Here is a 22915-nt window from a genome sequence, read left to right as displayed (position 1 = left end):
GCTCTTATCCAGAGCGACTTACTGAGCTACAGGGGTATTGGAATCGATTGGGCACGCTCATACTTTGTGGCATCACAACTCTTACATCGTCTTACCTTTAAGGTCAACTCAGAAATGTGTTGGAATAAATGAATATTTTAATAAAGTCAAGTCCTATTAAATGTCAAATGAATTTCATTGCCCAGTATTGTTTGATATGAATAACACCACAGTGATTTGAACAGGGTGCAAAAACGATCAGCCCCATCAATCCGTGCACCTGTCCCGTTCTTGCTCTAGGCCGAGGCTACATTAAGAATGAATAGTTTGCTTACAATAGTTGGCTAAATGTGGATGAATTCTGTAGAAAATTTAGTGGAAATAATTATGTAGCCTACAAAACTGGTGGTAAATCCTCGTTTAATCTTGTCCTTCACTGCAAGCCAGAGAAAGTTATTCCAAACCTGCTCTGTTTTTACTAAAACGCACAAACATGACAATTTGGGGCATATTATTGTGTGGAAAAAAATGTCCGTTTGTATTAATTTAGATTACAAAATATTTTCCTATAGCCTACTCTGGCCTCATATAAAATATGTAAAATATCTGGCATGACTAGCCTAAATATCCATATAAAAATCTAAGAAACATATCCCTGCATGCAGTGTGAACTGATTACATATTTGTTTTGGATAATGATTAAATGTTATCTAGGCCTAATACCGAGAAGAGAGGTTTGTAACTTATAGCTTATATCATTGACCAATGTTTAAATTATTTGGATTTTATCATACCACCTCCCCCTCTGCTCTCCCTCCCTCCCCGCGTCCCCGCTCTGCCTCTACACTGTAGCCGGTGAGTGGTAATCCCCTGCCGTCCATGGTTTACTCTGAGCCCGTATTTAATTCCTCTAAACCCCCAGCTGCCGTCCTGGTTACTCACTGAGCACGACAGACTGTGAACCGCTCCGTTTATTAATAATTCACCAGCCCTCCGCTTCTCCGGCCGCGATCCACTGCTGCGCCTCCGCGAGCTCCGGACCGCCGGATCACTCTTTCTGGGTTTATTACACTGTAACAGCCGTTAACTCCAACTATTTAATTCACTCGTCATATGTACAGGGATTTAGCGTATACATATGCGCGTTCTCGTGAAGTCGCCTGGCATAGTGGCATGATCAAGTATCACCTCTCTCCCAAACTATGATATTGCAACATCCATGGTGCCAGATCTTGTGCTAGTTGTGGTCTCCTTTTTTCTTGAGTAAATATGGGCATTGAAGAACAGGTGAAGAAGAACCAAAGGGAATTCTATTTTTTTTATTTTTTTTATTAGGACCAGAGGATGAGGATAACACACAGAGTTCCTTTGAGGCACACAGAAGCAACAGCTGATTTGTGAGCGTGTAAGCAGTCTACTTACTGTCGGTCCCTTGCAAAGAGAGACCTCTGCTCTGTTACTTGGGAGCTGACGAGACGCTCGCATCGTGCACGGATTTGCCTCGCGGGGTATTCGGTGGACAAAGCGGACGGAAGGGATGGCGCACTGACAGGCGACCATTGCAAGTCCTCACAGCTCCGACAACCGCCGTCCGTGTTTTCATGGAAGTCCCACGCATTAATAGCGGACATAAACACCCCGAATGAAGCCGGGAAGTGGATGACTTGGATAAGCCGTCTCCCTTCCCTTTCCATGTTGGAGGAGAACAGTAAAACTACAATTTAAAAAAATGTTCACCGGGCCACAGGCCGTCCCGTATTAGGGTTATTTTGCTTCCGGTATCAGAAGAAACGAGTAGTTTCTCTCCCACACTTTTTTTGGAAGCTGAACTTTTTTAGAGTGGAAAATGGGTATTTGAGACTGTTGGCACATTTCCCTCCTCCACAATGGTACGTGCTGTGTAAATCAATAATTTGCTATTTTATGCATCTGAAAGCTTGTAAACATCTTAATGTTTTGTTTAAACACGAAAACATCACGCTAGTGCATCAACAATTATTAATGATAATCCCAAAGTTATCTTGTGAGTGGTTTAAGGAGTAATACCATACATTAAAGTTAACTTTGCACTACCCAATCTCATATTGATACTGTATAGGATTTTATGTTAAATCATCAATGGAAGTGGGTTATATTTTAACAAGGATAACGCGGATAATTTATCTTCCTTTACCCTCCACTCCGCTACGTTCCCGGGGCAGTTGAGCAGCTTCCAGTCGTTGCAGCTCGTGGTCATGCTGTCGCCCCCATATTGACAAGCAGAGCACTGCTCTCCACCAATCAAGCGTCTACTTTGATGTATCTATATTATACACGAAGTCAACGCAGCGTTGCACAACCCAAACGTGAAAGAAATTGAATAAGCAGTAACATAAAAATCGAAATCACCTAATGTGAATAGTCAACGGGCGCACTTACTTTTTGGTTTATAAGTGCATTTTGGCTACAGTTTATAGGAGATGTTACCCTAAGAATTGGACTTTATTGCTGAAATCAATGTTAGTTGTGGAAGATAATTGGCGAGACTGCTTTCCTCTCGTGCTCTGTTAACATGATCTACCGGTAGGCCTATAACTTCTTACCGACTGGTGCGTAATTACGCATAGCTGTAAAGGCTACTTGTTGAATTCAGGTCAGTAAGGAGAGCACAAGGCCATTCTAATAACCACTAGGCCCACCAAGTCCACAGCACTGGTCCTTGTGATGCTGCTTGTGATTGCATGTTATGATATTGTAATGGAGAGTTTAGTTCAGTAGAGGTTAATTTCCTCTATGGCTTAAAACATTTAACATGAGTTTCTTGAGAACAGAAAATATTGCTAAGCTATAAGTAAGCCTACACCAAAACAAAGTTTGATATAATCTTTACACAGTAAAGTAGTAGAGTGAATCATGTCTCTAAGACTGTCAAGGAAAAACTTGATCTGACTTCTGATTAAATGTAAGCACAAAGGACATATATTCTGCTCCTTTATTTGTTTAGTGTATTTTTCCAAAGTAGTCCAGTTGTGGGATATTGGGTAGAAGTGGACTGCTATTAAGTTCTAAATTAGTCATGGAAAGTAAAAGTGTTGTTTAATGAGTTATAATGTAGCTGTCAGGTTCTTGACCTTTAGCTTGATATCTTGGCATAGGATCAATTGAGTTAGTCATTTTGTGAACATTGCCTATTGAGGAACCACTGACATATACAACCTTGAAGTTACTGATAGATTCCTACAATTCTATTTGCACATGAATATGGAAAATTATTTGTATGAATAATTATTTGTTTACTTGCACACTGGCATGGCACTAGTCCAAGTAGCTCATCAGTACCTTAATATAAAAACAAAATTCAGGACAGGCCTCACATGGGATTATGTTGATTTGTTTTTCAGCTACTTAGCAAATCACCTCTTTTTAATGAAAAGCTAGACCTAGAATTTCTGCCCAACATTTTCTAAACATGTAAACACGCACAATCAGTATTTAAGGATGCTAAGGCAATCCTTCAAACTCACCCTGTCCATTGAGTCCTTCACGTATCAAATATATTGTAGTTTAGGAGTGCATAAATATATGCATATATTAAAGAATAACATATAATTTATATGCTTCACAAATTAATGTATGCTCTCCTTTCTAAGTATTCTATAATGCCCTTCCCTCTATTGACTTCAGGCACTAAAAGTAGTATTTTCTCGAGTGCTACATGTTCTGGCCCATGGTCAGGATGTGTGTGATTTGTATGAGGAGGAGTACTGTGTCATAATCTCGAGGAGCTGTGTAAATTGTTAGGTAATTGTATATCCCACGCTGTAGATGTTGATGTGTATGTACAGAGGGAGCAGCCCACCACATGATCAAACAGGCGGTTTCCAGGCCGTATGTTTTCTGCAGCTCTTGGCTGTCGCTGCCAGTGATGTCATCTCTCACTGTGTATATGTGGTCCTCCTTCGCCCTTTTGTGATCTGTGGTGTAGAGGCTACCATATCCTCATTGGCGTTGCAATCCAGACGAATGCTAGGGTTTGTTTTTGTTAAATAAACACTTGGGAGGAGGTGATGGCATGCATATGTGTCATATTAACTCCTGGATGTGATTCTATAAAGGGTGCAGAGAGTTGTCTTTCAGTTCTGATCCGAAGTCAGTTTCTCATTTCATCTTAAAGGTATGTGGTCATGTAAGGTCATCTTAGATTAGCAGTTCGGGTAGACTTTGGGCATATGGTAGTGGAGCCATAACCTTTGAGGACTATGTACATAGATTATGAACATGGATCAAGTTTTGGTAGCTATCCATATGCTGCAGAAGTTGTGTTGCATTTTGAGCCATCCTGATTCTTCAGAATGAGGCCCCCTGTTTTAGAATGCCAGCCTCAGCCGTTAAAGGCATCTTACAGTGCCCACTGCAGAGAGAAGAAGATGTACACATCACACCCATTTTTACATTTTAGTCATTAGGTAGACACTCTTATCCAGAGTGACTTACATGAGCAATTAGGGTTAAGTGCCTTGCTCAAGGGCACATCAACAGATTATTCTACTATTTTTCACCTAGTCAGCTCGGGGATTCAAACCAGCAACCTTTTGGTTACTGGCCCAACGCTCTTAACTGTTAGGCAACCTGCTAGGCTACCTGCCACCCCTCACTAACCTGTTGTCCCTTGGGCACACATTCATTGTGCACTATAATGTCGTTTTAGCGTCAGACCAAATTTAGATGACTGTGAGCAGGTCATAACATTTGTATTCAAAATACTGCCTCAAATGTTTTATATAGTCCAGACTCAGCCATAGTACTATGCCCACTGCAGACTGCATACCAACGCTTAATGAGTCATTTTATTCCATTTAGTTTGGAACTGTTTTACAGTGTCTTCTGCCCTCCTAGTTTAATTTGAAATAATTTCCCAACAATATATTTATTTTTGCTTGCTCTCCAGTTGAGGGTCTCTAATGAAGAATTAGACTTTCATTAAACTGAGCTTAAGGGCTATTTATCAGTCGAGCTGTATTTGCATATTACATTTTTCTACATTTCTTCTGTATTTAGAACCAGGTTGAGCAAATATAATAAACTGGCATCAAATACATTATCCACACCTCAGACTTAAAATGGAATGCACGAGAAAGAACCAAAGGCAAACCCCAAACAGCCCTACAACAATAAACAATCTCCAATCTCCAATCCCACATACACCCTTCTAATTATTATCCCCACCTCCCCTCTCTTACCCCTCACCTCCTGAGAAGCAGGTGTAAAATATCACATTTTCCCAGCATTTTTCCCTGAGGTGGCTCTGGCGTGGACTCACACAACGACATTTCCCCTTTCATATTTCCCCCCACATTTTTTTAACAAACAAGTTCCCCCTCCCTGTCCTCTCTTTGATCAGCACAGGTTCGTTAGCTTGTTACCGAGTATACAGTGAAGCCCCATGCAGCCACTGACTGGGACTGGGAGGATATCAGTGATGCTGAAGAACACTAACTGTGGCACTATTGATGACAATGTCCGGTGGGGATGAGGAGTGATAACGATGATGATCACTGTCTGATCAATAATGGAGGAGATGACTGTTCTCATGGATTGTTGTGAGGCCAGAAAGACTGGTTTGGAAATTAGTAAGGGAAGTCAGGTGCTTCTCTATTGTGTGTATGTGTGTGTGTGTGTTTGTGTGTGTGAGAGAGAGAGAGAGAGAGAGAGAGAGAGAGAGAGAGAGAGAGAGAGAGAGAGAGAGAGAGAGAGAGAGAGAGAGAGAGAGAGAGAGAGAGAGAGAGAGAGAGAGAGAGAGAGAGAGAGAGAGAGAGAGAGAGAGAGAGAGAGAACGTGTATATGTTTTAATTTATCCTGTGCCATGAAAAGATTGGCAAACCCCATACATACAGTCAGGTATTGGCACCCTTGATCAAGATGAGCAAAAATGACTGTATAAAATAAATAATACAAATACTGAGCTATATTGTATGCTCAAAAAGGGGAAAATATATTATTTTATACTAATACAATTGAGAAAAAAGAAACCCGCACACTGCTCTTGATAGTACCACTGCTCTTTAATAAGCTTTACATATCGTAAAAAAAATAATCTGAAAATGATAGGGGTCAAAATTATTGGCACCCCTGTTTTCAATAATCTAGCACACTTCCCTTGAGAGGATAAGAACACTGAGCCTTTTTCTAAAAAGTTTTATGAGACGGAGAACATGTTGGGAGGGATCTTAGACCATTCCTCCATACAGATTATTTCTAGATCCTTGATATCCCTCGTCTGCTCTTATGGTCTGCCCTTTTCAATTCAAAACCACAGGTTTTCAATAGAGTTCAAATCCAGAGACTGAGATTTGCAAAAAGTCATCAACATAAGGGAATTTCATATTTTTTACCCAGCTTTTAACCTAAATCCAATGACATGGTGAATGTTTTAGTTGAAAGTAGAAGTTGAACTGACGTCTGTGCCCAGTGGATGTGGTCAGAAGACATGTAAATAGAGCTCTTTGGCCACACAGGGTTTGGAGTTGAAAAACAAAAGCATAAGCAGAAAATAACCTCATACCTACAGTAAAATATGGTGGTGGATCTTTGATGTTATGGGGATATTTTGCTACCACTGGTCCTGGGGCCCTTGTTGAGGTCAACGGCATCTTTACCAAGTACCAGGACATTTTAGCCAAAAACCTGGTTGCCTCTGCCAGGAGGCTAAGTGGATCAAAATCAAAATCCTCAAGGAAATGATTAATTGACCATCAAATCAACATTTTGCAATGGCCATCTCAGTCTCCGGACTTGAACCCCATTGAAAACCTGTGGTTTGAATTGAAGAGGACAGTCCATAAGAACAGACGAAGGATCGCAAGGGGAGGGTGCTAGAGTATTGAATACAGGGGTGTCCATAATTTTGACCCCTATCATTTTGAGATTTGTTTTTATTACTTGTTAAACTAAATCTCTTTCTCTGAGTAATTAGTATAAAATAATATTAATTTCCTAATTTTTTTTGCAAACAATATACAGTTGAAGTTGGAAGTTTACATACACCTTAGTCAAATACATTTAAACTCAGTTTTTCACAATTCCTGACATTTAATCCTAGTAAAAATTCCCTGTCTTAGGTCAGTTAGGATCACCACTTTATTTTAAGAATGTGAAATGTAAGAATAATGGTAGAGAGAATGATTTATTTCAGCTTTTCTTTCTTTCATCACATTCCCAGTGGGTCAGAAGTTTACATTCACTCAATTAGTATTTGGTAGCATTGCCTTTAAATTGTTTAACTTGGGTCAAACGTTTTGGGAAGCCTTCCACAAGCTTCCCACAATAAATTGGGTGAATTTTGGCCCATTCCTCCTGACAGAGCTGGTGTAACTGAGTCAGGTTTGTAGGCCTCCTTGCGCGCACACGCTTTTTCAGTTCTGCCCACAAATGTTCTATAGGATTGAGGTCAGGGCTTTGTGATGACCACTCCAATACCTTGACTTTGTTGTCCTTAAGCCATTTTGCCACAACTTTGGAAGTATGCTTGGGGTCATTGTCCATTTGGAAGACCCATTTGCGACCAAGATTTAACTTCCTGACTGATGTCTTGAGATGTTGCTTCAATATATCCACATAATTTTCCTTCCTCATGATGCCATCTATTTTGTGAAGTGCACCAGTCCCTCCTGCAGCAAAGCACCCCCACAGCATGATGCTGCCACCCCCGATGCTTCACGGTTGGTATGGTGTTTTTCAGCTTGCAAGCACCTCCCCTTTTCCTCCAAATATAACGATGGTCACTATGGCCAAACAGTTCTATTTTTGTTTCATCAGACCAGAGGACATTTCAGAGGACATTCCCCATGTGCAGTTGCAAACCGCAGTCTGGCTTTTTTATGGCGGTTTTGGAGCAGTGGCTTCTTCCTTGCTGTTTCCTCCAGCATCTTCACAAAGTCCTTTGCTGTTGTTCTGGGATTGATTTGCACTTTTCGCACCAAAATACGTTAATCTCTAGGAGACAGAACACGTCTCCTTCCTGAGCGATATGACGGCTGCGTGGTCCCTTGATGTTTATACTTGCGTACTATTGTTTGTACAGATGAACGTGGTACCTTCAGGCGTTTGGAAATTGCTCCCAAGGATGAACCAGACTTGTGGAGGTCTACAATTATTTTTCGGAGGTCTTGGCTGATTTCTTTTGATTTTCCCATGATGTCAAGCAAAGAGGCACTGAGTTTAAAGGTAGACCTTGAAATACATCCACAGGTACACCTCCAATTGACTCAAATGATGTCAATTAGCCTATCAGAAGCTTCTACAGCCATTACATCATTTTCTGGAATTTTCCAAGCTGTTTAAAGGCACAGTCAACTTAGTGTACGTAAACTTCGACGCACTGGAATTGTGATACAGTGAATTATAAGTGAAATAATCTGTCTGTAAACAATTGTTGGAAAAATTACTTGTGTCATGCACAAAGTAGATGTCCAAACTGACTTGCCAAAACTATAGTTTGTTAACTATGTATGAAAAATGTATGCACTCACTAACTGTAAGTCGCTCTGGATAAGAGCATCTGCTAAATGACTAAAATGTAAATGTTAACAAGAAATTTGTGGAGTGGTTGAAAAACGAGTTTTAATGACTCTAACCTAAGTGTATGTAAACTTCCGACTTCAACTGTAGCTCAGGGTGCCAGTAATTATGGACCTGACTGTATATAGTTTGATGAGAGAGTTGTGTGTCTGCAGCATGTGTGTGCGTAATAAAAAGAGAGGAAGAGATGGACAGAGAGACTGGGCAGGATTCAGGTCCCAAAAATACTTCAATCAACTATTAGACTAACGAAAATCTGAGACATTAATTGTCATTTGGAAAAGAAAGCATTTCTGCCTTTGTTTTGGTTGCTGGTCAAACCCACACAGTTAAATTGAGCATTCACTGCTAACCAAACATGGGAATGTTAAGAAATCAAATCTTGATCAATTACATTTGATGAACATTTGAATTCGGTAAAACACATTTTACATTACATTTTAGTTATTTAGCAGACGCTCTTATCCAGAGCGACTTACAGTTAGTGAGTGCATACATTTTCAAACACTAAAACTCCATCCCAGACATCAAATCATTGTTTGTTAAGTGAGGCCTTAATACTATTTTCGCTCAAGGCTGGCCATATGGATCAGGCATATGTTGCATATATATAGAAAAGGGTGGCATATACAATTGTCAACATGCTCCATACAAACATACAGAAAGGGGAAAAAGGGGCCAGTGCTACAGGGAGCTACATCAAACAATCAGTGCCGCCTCAAACAAATGATGCCCCTTTTCAAGTATGAAGGCAATCCATGCAGCAGAGAGAGAGGTTTCACTCTGCTATCCCTTCATCCTTCCATCCCTTCACCCCTCCCTCCTTTCAGCAAACCACTGGTCAATCCAACCGCTTTTAGGACTGTAACACCCTCAGGCCTGAGAATAAGCCTCTTTCTCTGAGATGAAGAGAACCGAATCATATTCACAGAAATAGCCTATACAGTGGCTTGCGAAAGTATTCACCCCCCTTGGCATTTTTCCTATTTTGTGGCCTTACAACCTGGAATTAAAATGGATTTTTTGGGGGTTTGTATCATTTGATTTACACAACATGCCTACGACTTTGAAGATGCAAAATATTTTTTGTTGTGAAACAAACAAGAAATAAGACAAAGAAACAGAGAACTTGAGCGTGCATAACTATTCACCCCCACAAAGTCAATACTATGTAGAGCCACCTTTTGCAGCAATTACAGCTGCAAGTCTCTTGGGGTATGTCTCTATAAGCTTGGCACATCTAGCCACTGGGATTTATGCCCATTCTTCAAGGCAAAACTGCTCCAGCTCCTTCAAGTTGGATGGGTTCTGCTGGTGTACAGCAATCTTTAAGTCATACCACAGATTCTCAATTGGATTGAGGTCTGGGCTTTGACTAGGCCATTCCAAGACATTTAAATATTTCCCCTTAAACCACTTGAGTGTTGCTTTAGCAGTATGCTTAAGGTCTTTGTCCTGCTGGAAGTGAACCTCCGTCCCAGTCTCAAATCTCTGGAAGACTGAAACAGGTTTCCCTCAATAATTTCCCTGTATTTAGCGCCATCCATCATTCCTTCAATTCTGACCAGTTTCCCAGTCCCTGCCAATGAAAAACATCCCCACAGCATGATGCTGCCACCACCATGCTTCACTGTGGGGATGGTGTTCTTGGGGTGATGAGAGGTGTTGGGTTTGTGCCAGACATAGTGTTTTCCTTGATGGCCAAAAAGTATCATCTGACCAGAGTACCTTCTTCCATATGTTTGGGGAGTTGCCCACATGCCTTTTTGCTTTTCTTTAAGCAATGGCTTTTTTTCTGTCCACTCTTCCGTAAAGCCCAGCTCTGTGGAGTGTACGGCTTAAAGTAGTCCAATGGACAGATACTCCAATCTCCACTGTGGAGCTTTACAGCACCTTCAGGGTTATCTTTGGTCTCTTTGTTGCTTCTCTGATTAATGCCCTCCTTGCCTGGTCCGTGAGTTTTGGTGGGCGGCCCTCTCTTGGCAGGTTTGTTGTGGTGCCATATTCTTTCCATTTTTTAATAATGGATTTAATGGTGCTCCGTGGGATGTTCAAAGTTTCTGATATTTTTTTATAACCCAAACCTGTACTGTACTCCACAACCTTGTCCCTGACCTGTTTGGAGAGCTCCTTGGTCTAGTGGTGTTGCAGACTCTGGGGCCTTTCAGAACAGGTGTATATATATTTAGATCATGTGACACTTAGATTGGACTTTATTTAACTAATTATGTGACTTCTGAAGGTAATTGGTTGCACCAGATCTTATTTAGGGGCTTCATAGCAAAGGGGGTGACTACATATGCACACACCACTTTTCCGTTATTAATTTTTTAGAATATTTTGAAAGTTTTTTTTTCATTTCACTTCACCAATTTGGACTATTTTGTGTATGTCCATTACATGAAATCCAAATAAAAATCAATTTAAATTGCAGGTTGTAATGCAATTTTTGCAAGGCACTGTACAGTGGGGAAAAAAAGTATTTAGTCAGCCACCAATTGTGCAAGTTCTCCCACTTAAAAAGATGAGAGAGGCCTGTAATTTTCATCATAGGTACACGTCAACTATGACAGACAAAATGAGAAAAAATTATCCAGAAAATCACATTGTAGGATTTTTAATGAATTTATTTGCAAATTATGGTGGAAAATAAGTATTTGGTCACCTACAAACAAGCAAGATTTCTGGCTCTCACAGACCTGTAACTTCTTCTTTAAGAGGCTCCTCTGTCCTCCACTTGTTACCTGTATTAATGGCACCTGTTTGAACTTGTTATCAGTATAAAAGACACCTGTCCACAACCTCAAACAGTCACACTCCAAACTCCACTATGGCCAAGACCAAAGAGCTGTCAAAGGACACCAGAAACAAAATTGTAGACCTGCACCAGGCTGGGAAGACTGAATCTGCAATAGGTAAGCAGCTTGGTTTGAAGAAATCAACTGTGGGAGCAATTATTAGGAAATGGAAGACATACAAGACCACTGATAATCTCCCTCGATCTGGGGCTCCACGCAAGATCTCACCCCGTGGGGTCAAAATGATCACAAGAACGGTGAGCAAAAATCCCAGAACCACACGGGGGGACCTAGTGAATGACCTGCAGAGAGCTGGGACCAAAGTAACAAAGCCTACCATCAGTATCACACTACGCCGCCAGGGACTCAAATCCTGCAGTGCCAGACGTGTCCCCCTGCTTAAGCCAGTACATGTCCAGGCCCGTCTGAAGTTTGCTAGAGTGCATTTGGATGATCCAGAAGAGGGATTGGGAGAATGTCATATGGTCAGATGAAACCAAAATATAACTTTTTGGTAAAAACTTAACTCGTCGTGTTTGGAGGACAAAGAATGCTGGGTTGCATCCAAAGAACACCATACCTACTGTGAAGCATGGGGGTGGAAACATCATGCTTTGGGGCTGTTTTCTGCAAAGGGACCAGGACGACTGATCCGTGTGTAAAGGAAAGAATGAATGGGGCCATGTAACATGAGAATTTGAGTGAAAACCTCCTTCCATCAGCAAGGGCATTGAAGATGAAAACGTGGCTGGGTCTTTCAGCATGACAATGATCCCAAACACACCGCCCGGGCAACGAAGGAGTGGCTTCGTAAGAAGCATTTCAAGGTCCTGGAGTCCTAGCCAGTCTCCAGATCTCAACCCCATAGAAAATCTTTGGAGGGAGTTGAAAGTCCGTGTTGCCCAGCGACAGCCCCAAAACATCACTGCTCTAGAGGAGATCTGCATGGAGGAATGGGCCAAAATACCAGCAACAGTGTGTGAAAACCTTGTGAAGACTTACAGAAAACATTTGACCTGTGTCATTGCCAACAAAGGGTATATAACAAAGTATTGAGAAACTTTTGTTATTGACCAAATACTTATTTTCCACCATAATTTGCAAATTAGTTAATAAAAAATCCTACAATGTGATTTTCTGGATTTTTTTCTCATTTTGTCTGTCATAGTTGACGTGTACCTATGATGAAAATTACAGGCCTCTCTCATATTTTTAAGTGGGAGAACTTGCACAATTGGTGGCTGACTAAATACTTTTTTCCCCACTGTATGTGGCAAGCAGAACTACCACTGTAGGACAATGTCAAGACGATATGCTTATGTCCATTAGGAGAGTAAAGGACATATTACATATGAACCTTGGTCCTTAACAACCTTTGAAGAGCTGAGAAAGAGCAGTTATTGTGATGGAACAAACCTTTTATGGTTTCACTCTGTTCTCCTCCATATTAATGATGGCAGGTCCGAACATGGTTGTTGAAGCCGAATGTCATGAATCGTCTAATTTGAGTTTTCAGTTGTGACTTGCACTCACATTTCTTATTCGGAAATCTAACTTGAAGAGCAAACATACAAAAGTAAGCAATGGATTTGCATTAAATGATTAGTTTATACAGCACACACACACACACACACACACACACACACACACACACACACACACACACACACACACACACACACACACACACACACACACACACACACACACACACACAGGCACACACACACACACACACACACACAGGCACACACACACACACACAAACACACACACAGATGCCCCTCCAGTGTTAAAAGGGAAAGGGAAAAGACAAGAGTGCTAACCTCTCATTGGGTGGGATATGAATAGCCTTTGTTTCTAGCCGCAGCTTGGTTAGCCAAAGTCTGGGACTTATTATAGTGTTGTGTGTTTATGCATGTGTCTGTGTGTGTAAGTATTCCTTCAAGTATTGTTCCTGTGTTATCTGTGTGTGTTAATGTCTGTTTTAAGTGTATATAGTGTATGTTTACCAGGTACACAAGTTAAGAGTAGCATGCATTCAGAGTTGGCTTCGAACACTGTTTGTTCCTGTTTTGTGAAACTTGAGAAATCAGGATTTAAGGTTCTGGAAAATAGGATTTTCCCCCAACTCTCCATATCAAGGTTTCCTCCCAGCTATGTTGTCTGGGCTGGCCTGCCTCAATTGACGGCAGAACTGGAATGGATGCTCATTCAGCGCTCAAGGCCCAGCTGGTGTGTTCCACAGCATACAAATGAACTGTGCTGAATGGAAATAACACTTAGAAAAATACCTTTGCTGCATCGATCAGTGAATGTATGCCCCATGTGAATGTTTTGTGCTGAATCAGTCACCGCTGTGGGAGAAGTCACCAGGTGACAACCAGGGACAGGAAATGCCATTGTGTCAGTGTGTATTGTGTGGTGTGATCCAAAAGCAGCTGAAACGTTCTGGTCTCCATTCTGGTGCTAGCACTGGAGTTCAGGCCTGCGTAGCATATGAGTTGGCCAGTGCACATTATGAATCATGTTTTGTGTGTGAGTATAAGAGGGGTAGGGATTTTCCATTAGATTTTGTACATTATGCTGATATTGCTTGACTGAACTGTAATTGGCACATAATCTCTGACCAATAATAATAACAATAGTAATAATTATAATTATAAGAACAATAATTATAATTATAATAATTAATAATTAATAAATACATAAGTATAATAATATTATAATAATGTTATTATTATTATTAAAAAAGAAAATGATGTTGTGTTGTGTGTTGTGTTGTATAAGGTAAGGAGTTGTTTAAAGGATGGTAAATGCATTGACACTATGAATGACTGTTGTGTTACGTTTCAGGCCACCGAAACCTTTCTGGTGAATGAAGACCCCTCCAGAGGTCCTGGGATGCCTGAATGCTTTGTAGTATCAGATTCCTACAGGGTATGCATTATTTTGTTATTATTGTTATTATTATGATTATTTAATGTGTTATTTGAGTCATTAGTCATTATTCAGACTGATGGTCTGCTTTTATGCTCTTGGTAATTGCACCACAATCATAATGTCACTCACAGCTCCCTCTCCTCAGCTGCAAACCATTACAATCATTATTTCCACACACACTTTGAGAAAAGGGCCTTGCAACTCCGCCAAGCGCCCTTACCTCGTGGGAAAGAAAATTATAACGATAATGTGCAGCATGCAGAGTTGTATAAAATGAAAAAAAGGACCCCAAAAAACCTAGAAAACTACACACAGTTGAAAAAAACATGCAGCTTTAAAAATTCCACCCAGCGAGCGCATTGGATTTACAGCGATCGGCCTGAAATGAAATGGTAATAAAAAGAGAATTGCTGGATGGGGGGAGTGGTAGTCTGTGGATGACTGAAAATGTGATTGTTAATGAGGTGGGAGCCAGTTTTCTACTCTTTGTTTCCAGCTAAAGCCTTTTGCCAAGTTATAGAGAATCTGGGTTGCTACAGTGTATCGTGTGTCTCGGGGTACAGAAATGAGCCATAATGGGAGGTAATTGAGTATCATGGTTGGTGGAGAAGTTGGAGAGGGGAGGAGCATCAATGTGACCATATTAGATATCAGGGCCAGTGAGTTCAAGGCCATCCAGAGAAGGGTATCTGTACTCACCTCCTCATATGGAGGTTAGGCCCCAGGCATCGCATGGCTACCATGACACCATCACCACTCCAGCTACCTCAGAATCTTCTGTCTGTCCATTTTGTCTTCATATATGAGGGAGTAATTGGTTGGGAATCCTAATTTACATTTACATTTTAGTCATTTATCAAATTTTTAACCCTGTGAATTCTGTGCTTAACTTCTGAGTCGTATGTTTTAGTTGTTCCATATATTCTGTGTGTTTGTGGTATGCAAAACAACCCATGCAGATGCTGCTGCTACAGTGCTTCAATATAACAGCAAATCCATTTTTGACTTTACCACACTGAGTGGTGTAGCACAGCAAATATGTATATTCCAGCGTGTGAAAAGGAGAGCCACAGACTCAAAAACCATAGCATATGGCTCTACCATGTGTTACTTAATGAGAGATTTACTCACATAGACCACTAAATGTGGGGTTCATTTAAGGAGCGATGCTGGATGAGTGTTTGCGTGTGTTGCATTCAACTCAACTCTATAAAGGAGGAAAACAGTTTTTGAGCCCCTTCAAACCCACTCTCTGCAACCTTTCACTTTTGTGATCCTGTGTGCTTTTATGACTTCAGAGACAGAGAGAGCGAGACAAAAAAAACATCCATGAATACACTGAGTTAGACAGAGACTACAACTTGGGAACAGGATTCATTCCACCTGCTGTTACACAACTGCCCAAATTATGTGTATGTTTGTCACTCTGAAAGTTACTGCTTATCAGAATTGACGTCATTTTGGGATATATTTTCCAATATATCAAGGTAACGTTTATTATTTCAGTCATATCATATTCACAGATGGAATCAACCAGTATGGAATGCTGTGAGCATGACCTTGTGTGGTGAGAAGGGGAGGTTACGGTTATGTGGTCTGCACAGACCCCTGACCACACACTCCCTCCCTCCCTCCCTCCCTCCCTCCCTCCCTCCCTCCCTCCCTCCCTCCCTCCCTCCCTCCCTCCCTCCCTCCCTCCCTCCCTCCCTCCCTCTATGTCTCCCTCTCTGTCTCTCTCTATCTCTCTCCCTCCCTCCTTCCCTCCCTCCCTCTATGTCTCCCTCTCTGTCTCTCTCTATCTCTCTCCCTCCCTCCTTCCCTCCCTCCCTCTATGTCTCCCTCTCTGTCTCTCTCTATCTCTCTCCCTCCCTCCTTCCCTCCCTCCCTCTATGTCTCCCTCTCTGTCTCTCTCTATCTCTCTCCCTCCCTCCTTCCCTCCCTCCCTCTATGTCTCCCTCTCTGTCTCTCTCTATCTCTCTCCCTCCCTCCTTCCCTCCCTCCCCTATGTCTCCCTCTCTGTCTCTCTCTTATCTCTCTCCCTCCCTCCCTCCCTCCCTCCCTCCTCCCTCCCTCCCTCCCTCCCTCCCTCCCTCCTCCCTCCCTCCCTCCCTCCCTCCATGTCTCCCTCTCTGTCTCTCTCTATCTCTCTCCCTCCCTCCTTCCCTCAGTCTCTGGCTCCCCTGGTTGTGTGCAGTATAATTGGCCACACAGAGCCCAGATCTCTTTGTTTCTCCAGCAGAGGCTTGTGGTGTAAATGCACAAGCAGTAGGCCTCATAAATCTTAGGGACTCCAGTGTCAGATCTAAATTTCAGCTCCACACTGACGTTACCCCCACCAAACCCCTATACCACACTTAGGACCTGGTCCAAAACTTGTTTTATTACTTTGTGAAAAGCGTGTTTGTGTTTGTGTGTGTGTGTGTGTGCGAGAGAGAGAGAGAGAGAGAGAGAGAGAGAGAGAGAGAGAGAGAGAGAGAGAGAGAGAGAGAGAGAGAGAGAGAGAGAGAGAGAGAGAGAGAGAGAGAGAGAGAGAGAGAGAGAGAGAGAGAGAGAGAGAGAGAGAGAGAGAGAGAGAGAGAGAGAGAGAGAGAGAGAGAGAGAGAGAGAGAGAGATGTTTTCTGTGAGAGGGTACATGCCTCTGAAAATTGTTCCCAGTTTGACCAATATTCTGTGTTTTCTAATACACTCCTCCTTCCATGGGACACTATCTTGTTTTGGTAGCATACAGTATGTTCTTATCCAGCAGTCTTCAGGTTGGGCTGTTTTCCATTTTCAAGTCAACTTCATTGTAGTAAATGTCCCTGGCCAGACCAACAGTGTGGCTGCAGCGTGCGCCTCTGCTGTTTCAACTGCAGTCGCCATTGCAGGTTTCAGTTTGGATTTAATGTCTGATAGCGTTCTATACACTCTGCAATAAGCTCCACAGTAGATCATGTTCATTAATTGTCTTACTTGTACATCGGCCTGGGCTGGAAGTGTGCACTGAAATTCAGTCAAGATGCTGAAAGTGCCTTTGTATCAGAGGGCAGAAAACCAATAGAAGTAACACAAAACATGCGGAACACTGACAAATAATTTGTTCATTTGTTTTACAAACTAATTTATGCCATTTATATGCAATATTACTGAACATTGCAGAGGCAGTGTAACTGTAGTGTAATAACAATGTAATACTCTTATATGTAAACCCATTAATTTACATAGCTAGAATAAAATGTACAAGGGTCTAGATAAAATGAATCCAAACCAAGACCCCAGTGTCCTTCTCTTCCAATCTCATTAAATATTTCAGCTACCTTCTCATTTCTCAGATGGAAAACAAATGACATTTCCAATATTTTAAGACAATCTCTTAATATCAAGTTATTATTTATCAACATTATAGGTCTTTATTGTCGGTTATAGGCCCCATATGCAACAGCACCTTTGACCTTACAGCAATCATATTCTTATGGCATACATTTGCATGGACTTTAATAAGTCTATAATAATATTTCATAGAAAACACACAAAATCACATTGTAGCTATAGCAAATGTTTAGCTCTTTGCAAAATTTACAGTGCTCACCGTCAGACTGGCAGACCTTCTGTAAAGCATTTTACCTTTCTCTTTTTAGGCTATAGGCTGCTCTACACGTCGTATTGATAAAACGCTGGATATTATGCATTTGGCGTTCCCATTCATTTAACCCTCGTAATAACATATTTGTTACCATAAAGAAAAAGAGCGGCGTATTGTCATTACGAATGATTACTGAGTATGAGCTGAAACAACCAGATTAAGTAGGAGTTTGTCACCGCATGATTTACAAAATTGAGAGGTTAATGTTAGTGATATTATGTTGTATAGCAAACACCGTCGCCCCTGATCAATAAAAAATCAGTGCACACGACAGGAGAGTCCATAGAAGAGGGTGGGAGACAAAACTTTTTTTCCCCCATAAGTTTGTGTAAGCTTTCACTTTCAGCCTTCTAGGCGGGGTTACAGTACAGCATGGAGTGAGCGAAACAGGACGGCGAGCGATTGCAATGCAGCACTACAGCGAACTTCCATCCAACTTAAATAAGCTCTCCAATTTTTATTTCTAAAAATAACCATGTACTCCCCGTACTGCTTGACACAGGTAAATGCCATTATTTTATTGTTATTGCATAGTATACAGTCGGTGTTGCGGGTTAGCTTAGTGCTCACACCATTTGAAACAATGTAATAGTTGAATTTGAGTTTATTTGTTACTCTCTGTTCCTTTCTGATAGCATTTACCTTGTATCTCTGACACTTTTTCTTCTTAGATGGCATTTCTTCGCAGGAGTTTCTTATGCATTTCATTGCACATGGTTTTGGAGAGAAAATGGCGCTCCTCCCGAATCTATTTAATATAAAAAGGAGGGGAGAAGTGGAGGAGGAGAAAGGAGTCAGTGTAGAAAACTGGACTGAAGTTTAGTGTTACATGTGATGGTCTTACTTCGACATTTTCCAAAATGTTGATCTCGCAAACGCTTGGCAGTGAGAGAGGCTACATGTGGAAGCGTGGCCGTAAAACAGCTTTATCCGCTAACGGTTGAATCTGTGACATTCGAGGGCTTTGGGTCGGTGTAGCCTGCACTTGTCAACCGTGCTCGATTCTGATTAATATAACGTACGTATTTAGTTAAAGTAAATGTTCGGGAATATAATGTATAAACTATTTTACGCATGAGTATCTCACTGCATATATGCGCCATAATGATTATTTTCAAGGTTCTGGTCATGCCCAGCTGATATGAATTTATTTTAGTGACTGGTCCACTGTACCTAGCACAAATACTGTATTTAATCTGCTATTGTAAACTCTTGACCATTTCTGTTCATAGTAAAACGACCCACAATTTACAGCCGATAAATATACCATAACTTTGAATAAGAAACCTACCTCTGATGTTTTACTCTGTGCTGCTTTTCCCCTAAATGTATAACCTACTTTCAACTATACAGTGCATGTCCAGACCCTACAACCTGGTATATTTGGTATACATACACCATCAATTGTAAAGTTCCCTGTAGCTCAGTTGGTAGAGCGTGGCGCTTGCAACGCCAGGGTTGTGGGTTCGTTTCCCACGGGGGCCAGTATGAAAAATGTATGCACTCACTAACTGTAAGTCGCTCTGGATAAGAGCGTCTGCAAAAAAAAAGACTAATGACATATTCAATAGGGAATACTCTGATACTTCCACATGCAATATTCCACATTTCTGAGGACAGTTGGGCAGATAAAAATAGCTTATTGATAAGGTCCTACCCAAATAAAATGTACTTTTGTAAAGCTATATATAATCTCTGGCTATATAATATAACTAAATAAATTATTGTTCAACATGCTCATTAATGGAAAAATCTGTTTGATATATTTTATTTGTTAAAACTGGAGAGTTGATCAGGTAACAACAGTTTTAGAATCTACATGATTTTTAGAAAATCAAGAATTCAAGGCAAGTTTTCTTAGAAAAATTATAAAATGCTTATATTTGTCTATTTTATGAAATTGTAGTCTATTTGTCCATGATGAAAGAGAGTATTAAGAAGTATTATAGTGCCTGTTGTAACTTTTGCAGAGATGTGTTCGATGGATTTTAACAAAAAAGTGCATTGCACAGTCCTAAGATAACTTAAACAGTTAGTTATTTAGTTTATGGATGTATTTCCTTTGAAACAATAATGTGCATTAGTAATAGTCCTATAACTGATCTCTGTCAAGTGAACAGTGATTTATGGTCTATTCTAAAATGGCCAAATGTCACACATCATTGCTTAACTTTTTTTTGACTCACCAAGAACTCTAAATATATGATGTTCAGTAACTATTCATTTCTGACTTATGTGCAATATCATTACTCTTGGAACTGGAATTTTCCTTAGCTTGGCAAAGTAACTTGGAAGGAAGCACCAGAGAAAGCTCTGCTTGAAGTTGTACTGTCAACAGTATATGTTCACAGATAAATGAGACATACAACAGGGGTGTTTGAGCCGACTGACTGAAATATTTAACATATTTTAGCAATAATAATCCACATAATACAAATTTAGAAAGTTCCTAGGCCTAAACTGAATATTGAGGCATCCATCATTTAACTCTCTGCATCAATATATTCCTGGTTCTGCAAAAAGAAAATGTGTGGCCTGCTTTTCTCCTTTCTATGCATTTGTGTGTTGATTTTTTGTTAATGTTTATGGATTCTTTAAAAAGCCATGCATTTTCCTGGGTCCAAAATAGAATGGTTGTTGAAATGATCTGCAATTCTGTGACTCTCCTAACCGGTGGCATAACTGTTGGAAATCTACTCCTATAAAGCAAACTTGTTTATCCCTTGGCTTAATTGGACAGTAGACTGCCAAGGCCTGTGTGATGTGTAATTCATTCCTCATTTTACAGTGTTTTATTAAAATAATTTTACTTCCATGCCTCTGATTCCTGTTACAGAAGCAGAGAGGGTGTTTTTCTCAGTTGCGGGCACAGCCAGTAGTCTGTTTCCATTTAAAACACAATGATCATATGTTGTTGTCTATTCTACTCCCTGATTGACAGAAGCGAGACAAAGCTGATTTGAATACATTTTTAAAAAGAGGATATCTATTGGAAGAGAGACTCTTGTACTTTTTTAGGCCATACCTGTCTAAATGAAATGCAACTGAGAAAGCAAATAGGCCCACATATTTAGAAATGATGGAATGGGACTTTATCAGATGTACAGAGAGAAATCTCTATATAGGCTCAAACTTTTCTCTCCAACAGTTTAGCATTGAGATTTTGGTAGGCCTGTACACATATAGCCTAATATGCTCATGCATATTTAGTTACAGCGTTTCTGGAATTGATCAATGTTGTAATTATTTTACTAAAGCGGTTATACAGCAGTATGAATGGTAAAGAAAATGAAGCTTGCATAGAGCCAGAGATTTTTTGTCCGTTAATAAAATTTAATTGACAACAGATCTGACTGCACATTCCGCACGTGATGCACATATGCAGAAGTAGGCCTATAAGCTAAATCATTTGGACTGGATGAACAATATAAATGTATTATTTAAAGCTATACATTTACTGTATAGAGTTTGGTATGCTCATGCATTTAGGGAGATATTCAACAAGAGAACAGCTTTGTGCATTGCACTCATCCAGCGTGTGTGGAGCTTGCGCCTCTCTGACCAGCCAAAGCCTCCTGCAATCCCCTCACTTCTGATGTGCCTCTTGTCTGCAGATGTAGACTCACATTTATGTTGATTTAATTAAGGTTAATAATTTAAAAAACGAGTTTGGACCTCGGATATGGCAACACATGTAAACAATCAAATAAATTATTAACAGTGATAAAAGCCTTTCTGAGAGTGGCGAGATGGATGGGGGTGTAATGGAGGCAAATTATGGAAAGCATTCAGAGGTCTGGATAGACTTTATTCGTGTGTTGTTTTTAGTAAGCATACATTTTTATAATGTTATATACAATGTAGGCCCATACAAAAAGTTATCTACAGTAGGTATGGAAATAGGCCTACCAAAGTCACCGTGTTGTGTGGCTGGCTGATATAGGCTATTGACTGAGTTATTAGACACAGTAATCGGAATAGCATTGCCTTTTCCATTCTTACAGCGCTACACTCTTAGAAAAAAAGGTGCTGTCTAGAACCTAAAAGGGTTCTTCAGCTGTCGAGAACCCTTTGGAGAACCCTTTTGGTTCCAGGTAGAACCCCTTTGAGTTCCATTTAGAACCCTTTCCACAGAGGGCTCTACATGGAACCCAAAATAGTTTTACCTGGAACCAAAAAAGGTTCTCCTATGGGGATAGCCGCAGAACCCTTTTGGAACCCTTTTTTAAAAGAGTGTAGGCTAGGCCTAAGTCTTAACAAAAAGTGTCCTTTTTCATTTCTGTCACCCGTACATATAATCAAACCAGCTTAGCTCAGTAAAGCAGATTTCAACACTTTTCTTCTCTACACATCCTAAGTGGAGTTGCCGTGATATTGAAAAATACAAATTACATTGTCATTGTTGTTCTTGTTATAGTCATTATTAGGCATAGGCTATTATTAGGCTATTACAAGGAAGCATGGCATGCTTGGCTTGTTCCCATAAAGCACACCAGGTCATCACCATTTTCTTTTCGCATTTGCCTAAGCCACTTTATTTTAATGATTTGATTTATGCTCACAAGTTTAAACAATAAATGAAATGTGATCACTCTATACTATTGTTACTCGTACGACCTTTTAACTTCCTCTTCTCTTTGCTCTCCTGCTCGCGGGACGGTGACCCCTGCACGGGAATGCTTTTCACACCTCTTAACACCCTCGCGACACTAAAGTATTGCACTACTCACCTTCTAAACAATACATTAGTGGTAAGTGTTGCCTATTATTTATTTGAAGGCCTATATATTTTAATGTGTGTTATATACATTTTATTAGGCATTGGTTGTTGTAGCCTATATGACACTTTTTTTTAAACACTCAAAATGTAAAACATTCGTTTAATTTAACCATTCAGCTTATTGAAATTAGGCATCATTTGCTAAATGTTTTTCCCGCACGTTCGGACTTTGTTGAAAAGCAGTCAAGATATAGGCACAAGGCACAAAAATATAGGCCTGTTTTGTTTCAGACAAC

The 22915-nt window shown here is 40.5% G+C and overlaps 1 long non-coding RNA gene across 1 annotated transcript; it reads left to right on the top strand.

Annotated features, from left to right (window-relative positions):
• The first annotated feature begins 868 nt into the window (after positions 1-868).
• On the top strand, positions 869-22650 carry LOC121550977. Its single transcript, XR_006661277.1, has 3 exons — positions 869-1868; positions 14190-14273; positions 22615-22650. It is a non-coding gene; the product is annotated as an uncharacterized LOC121550977 (long non-coding RNA).
• The last annotated feature ends 265 nt before the right edge of the window (positions 22651-22915 follow it).

This window comes from Coregonus clupeaformis, chromosome 7 (assembly GCF_020615455.1).
Source record: "Coregonus clupeaformis isolate EN_2021a chromosome 7, ASM2061545v1, whole genome shotgun sequence".
NCBI lineage: Eukaryota > Metazoa > Chordata > Actinopteri > Salmoniformes > Salmonidae > Coregonus > Coregonus clupeaformis.
The sequence above is the reverse complement of the archived record's forward strand: the minus strand, read 5'-3'. Positions and strand labels throughout refer to the sequence as shown.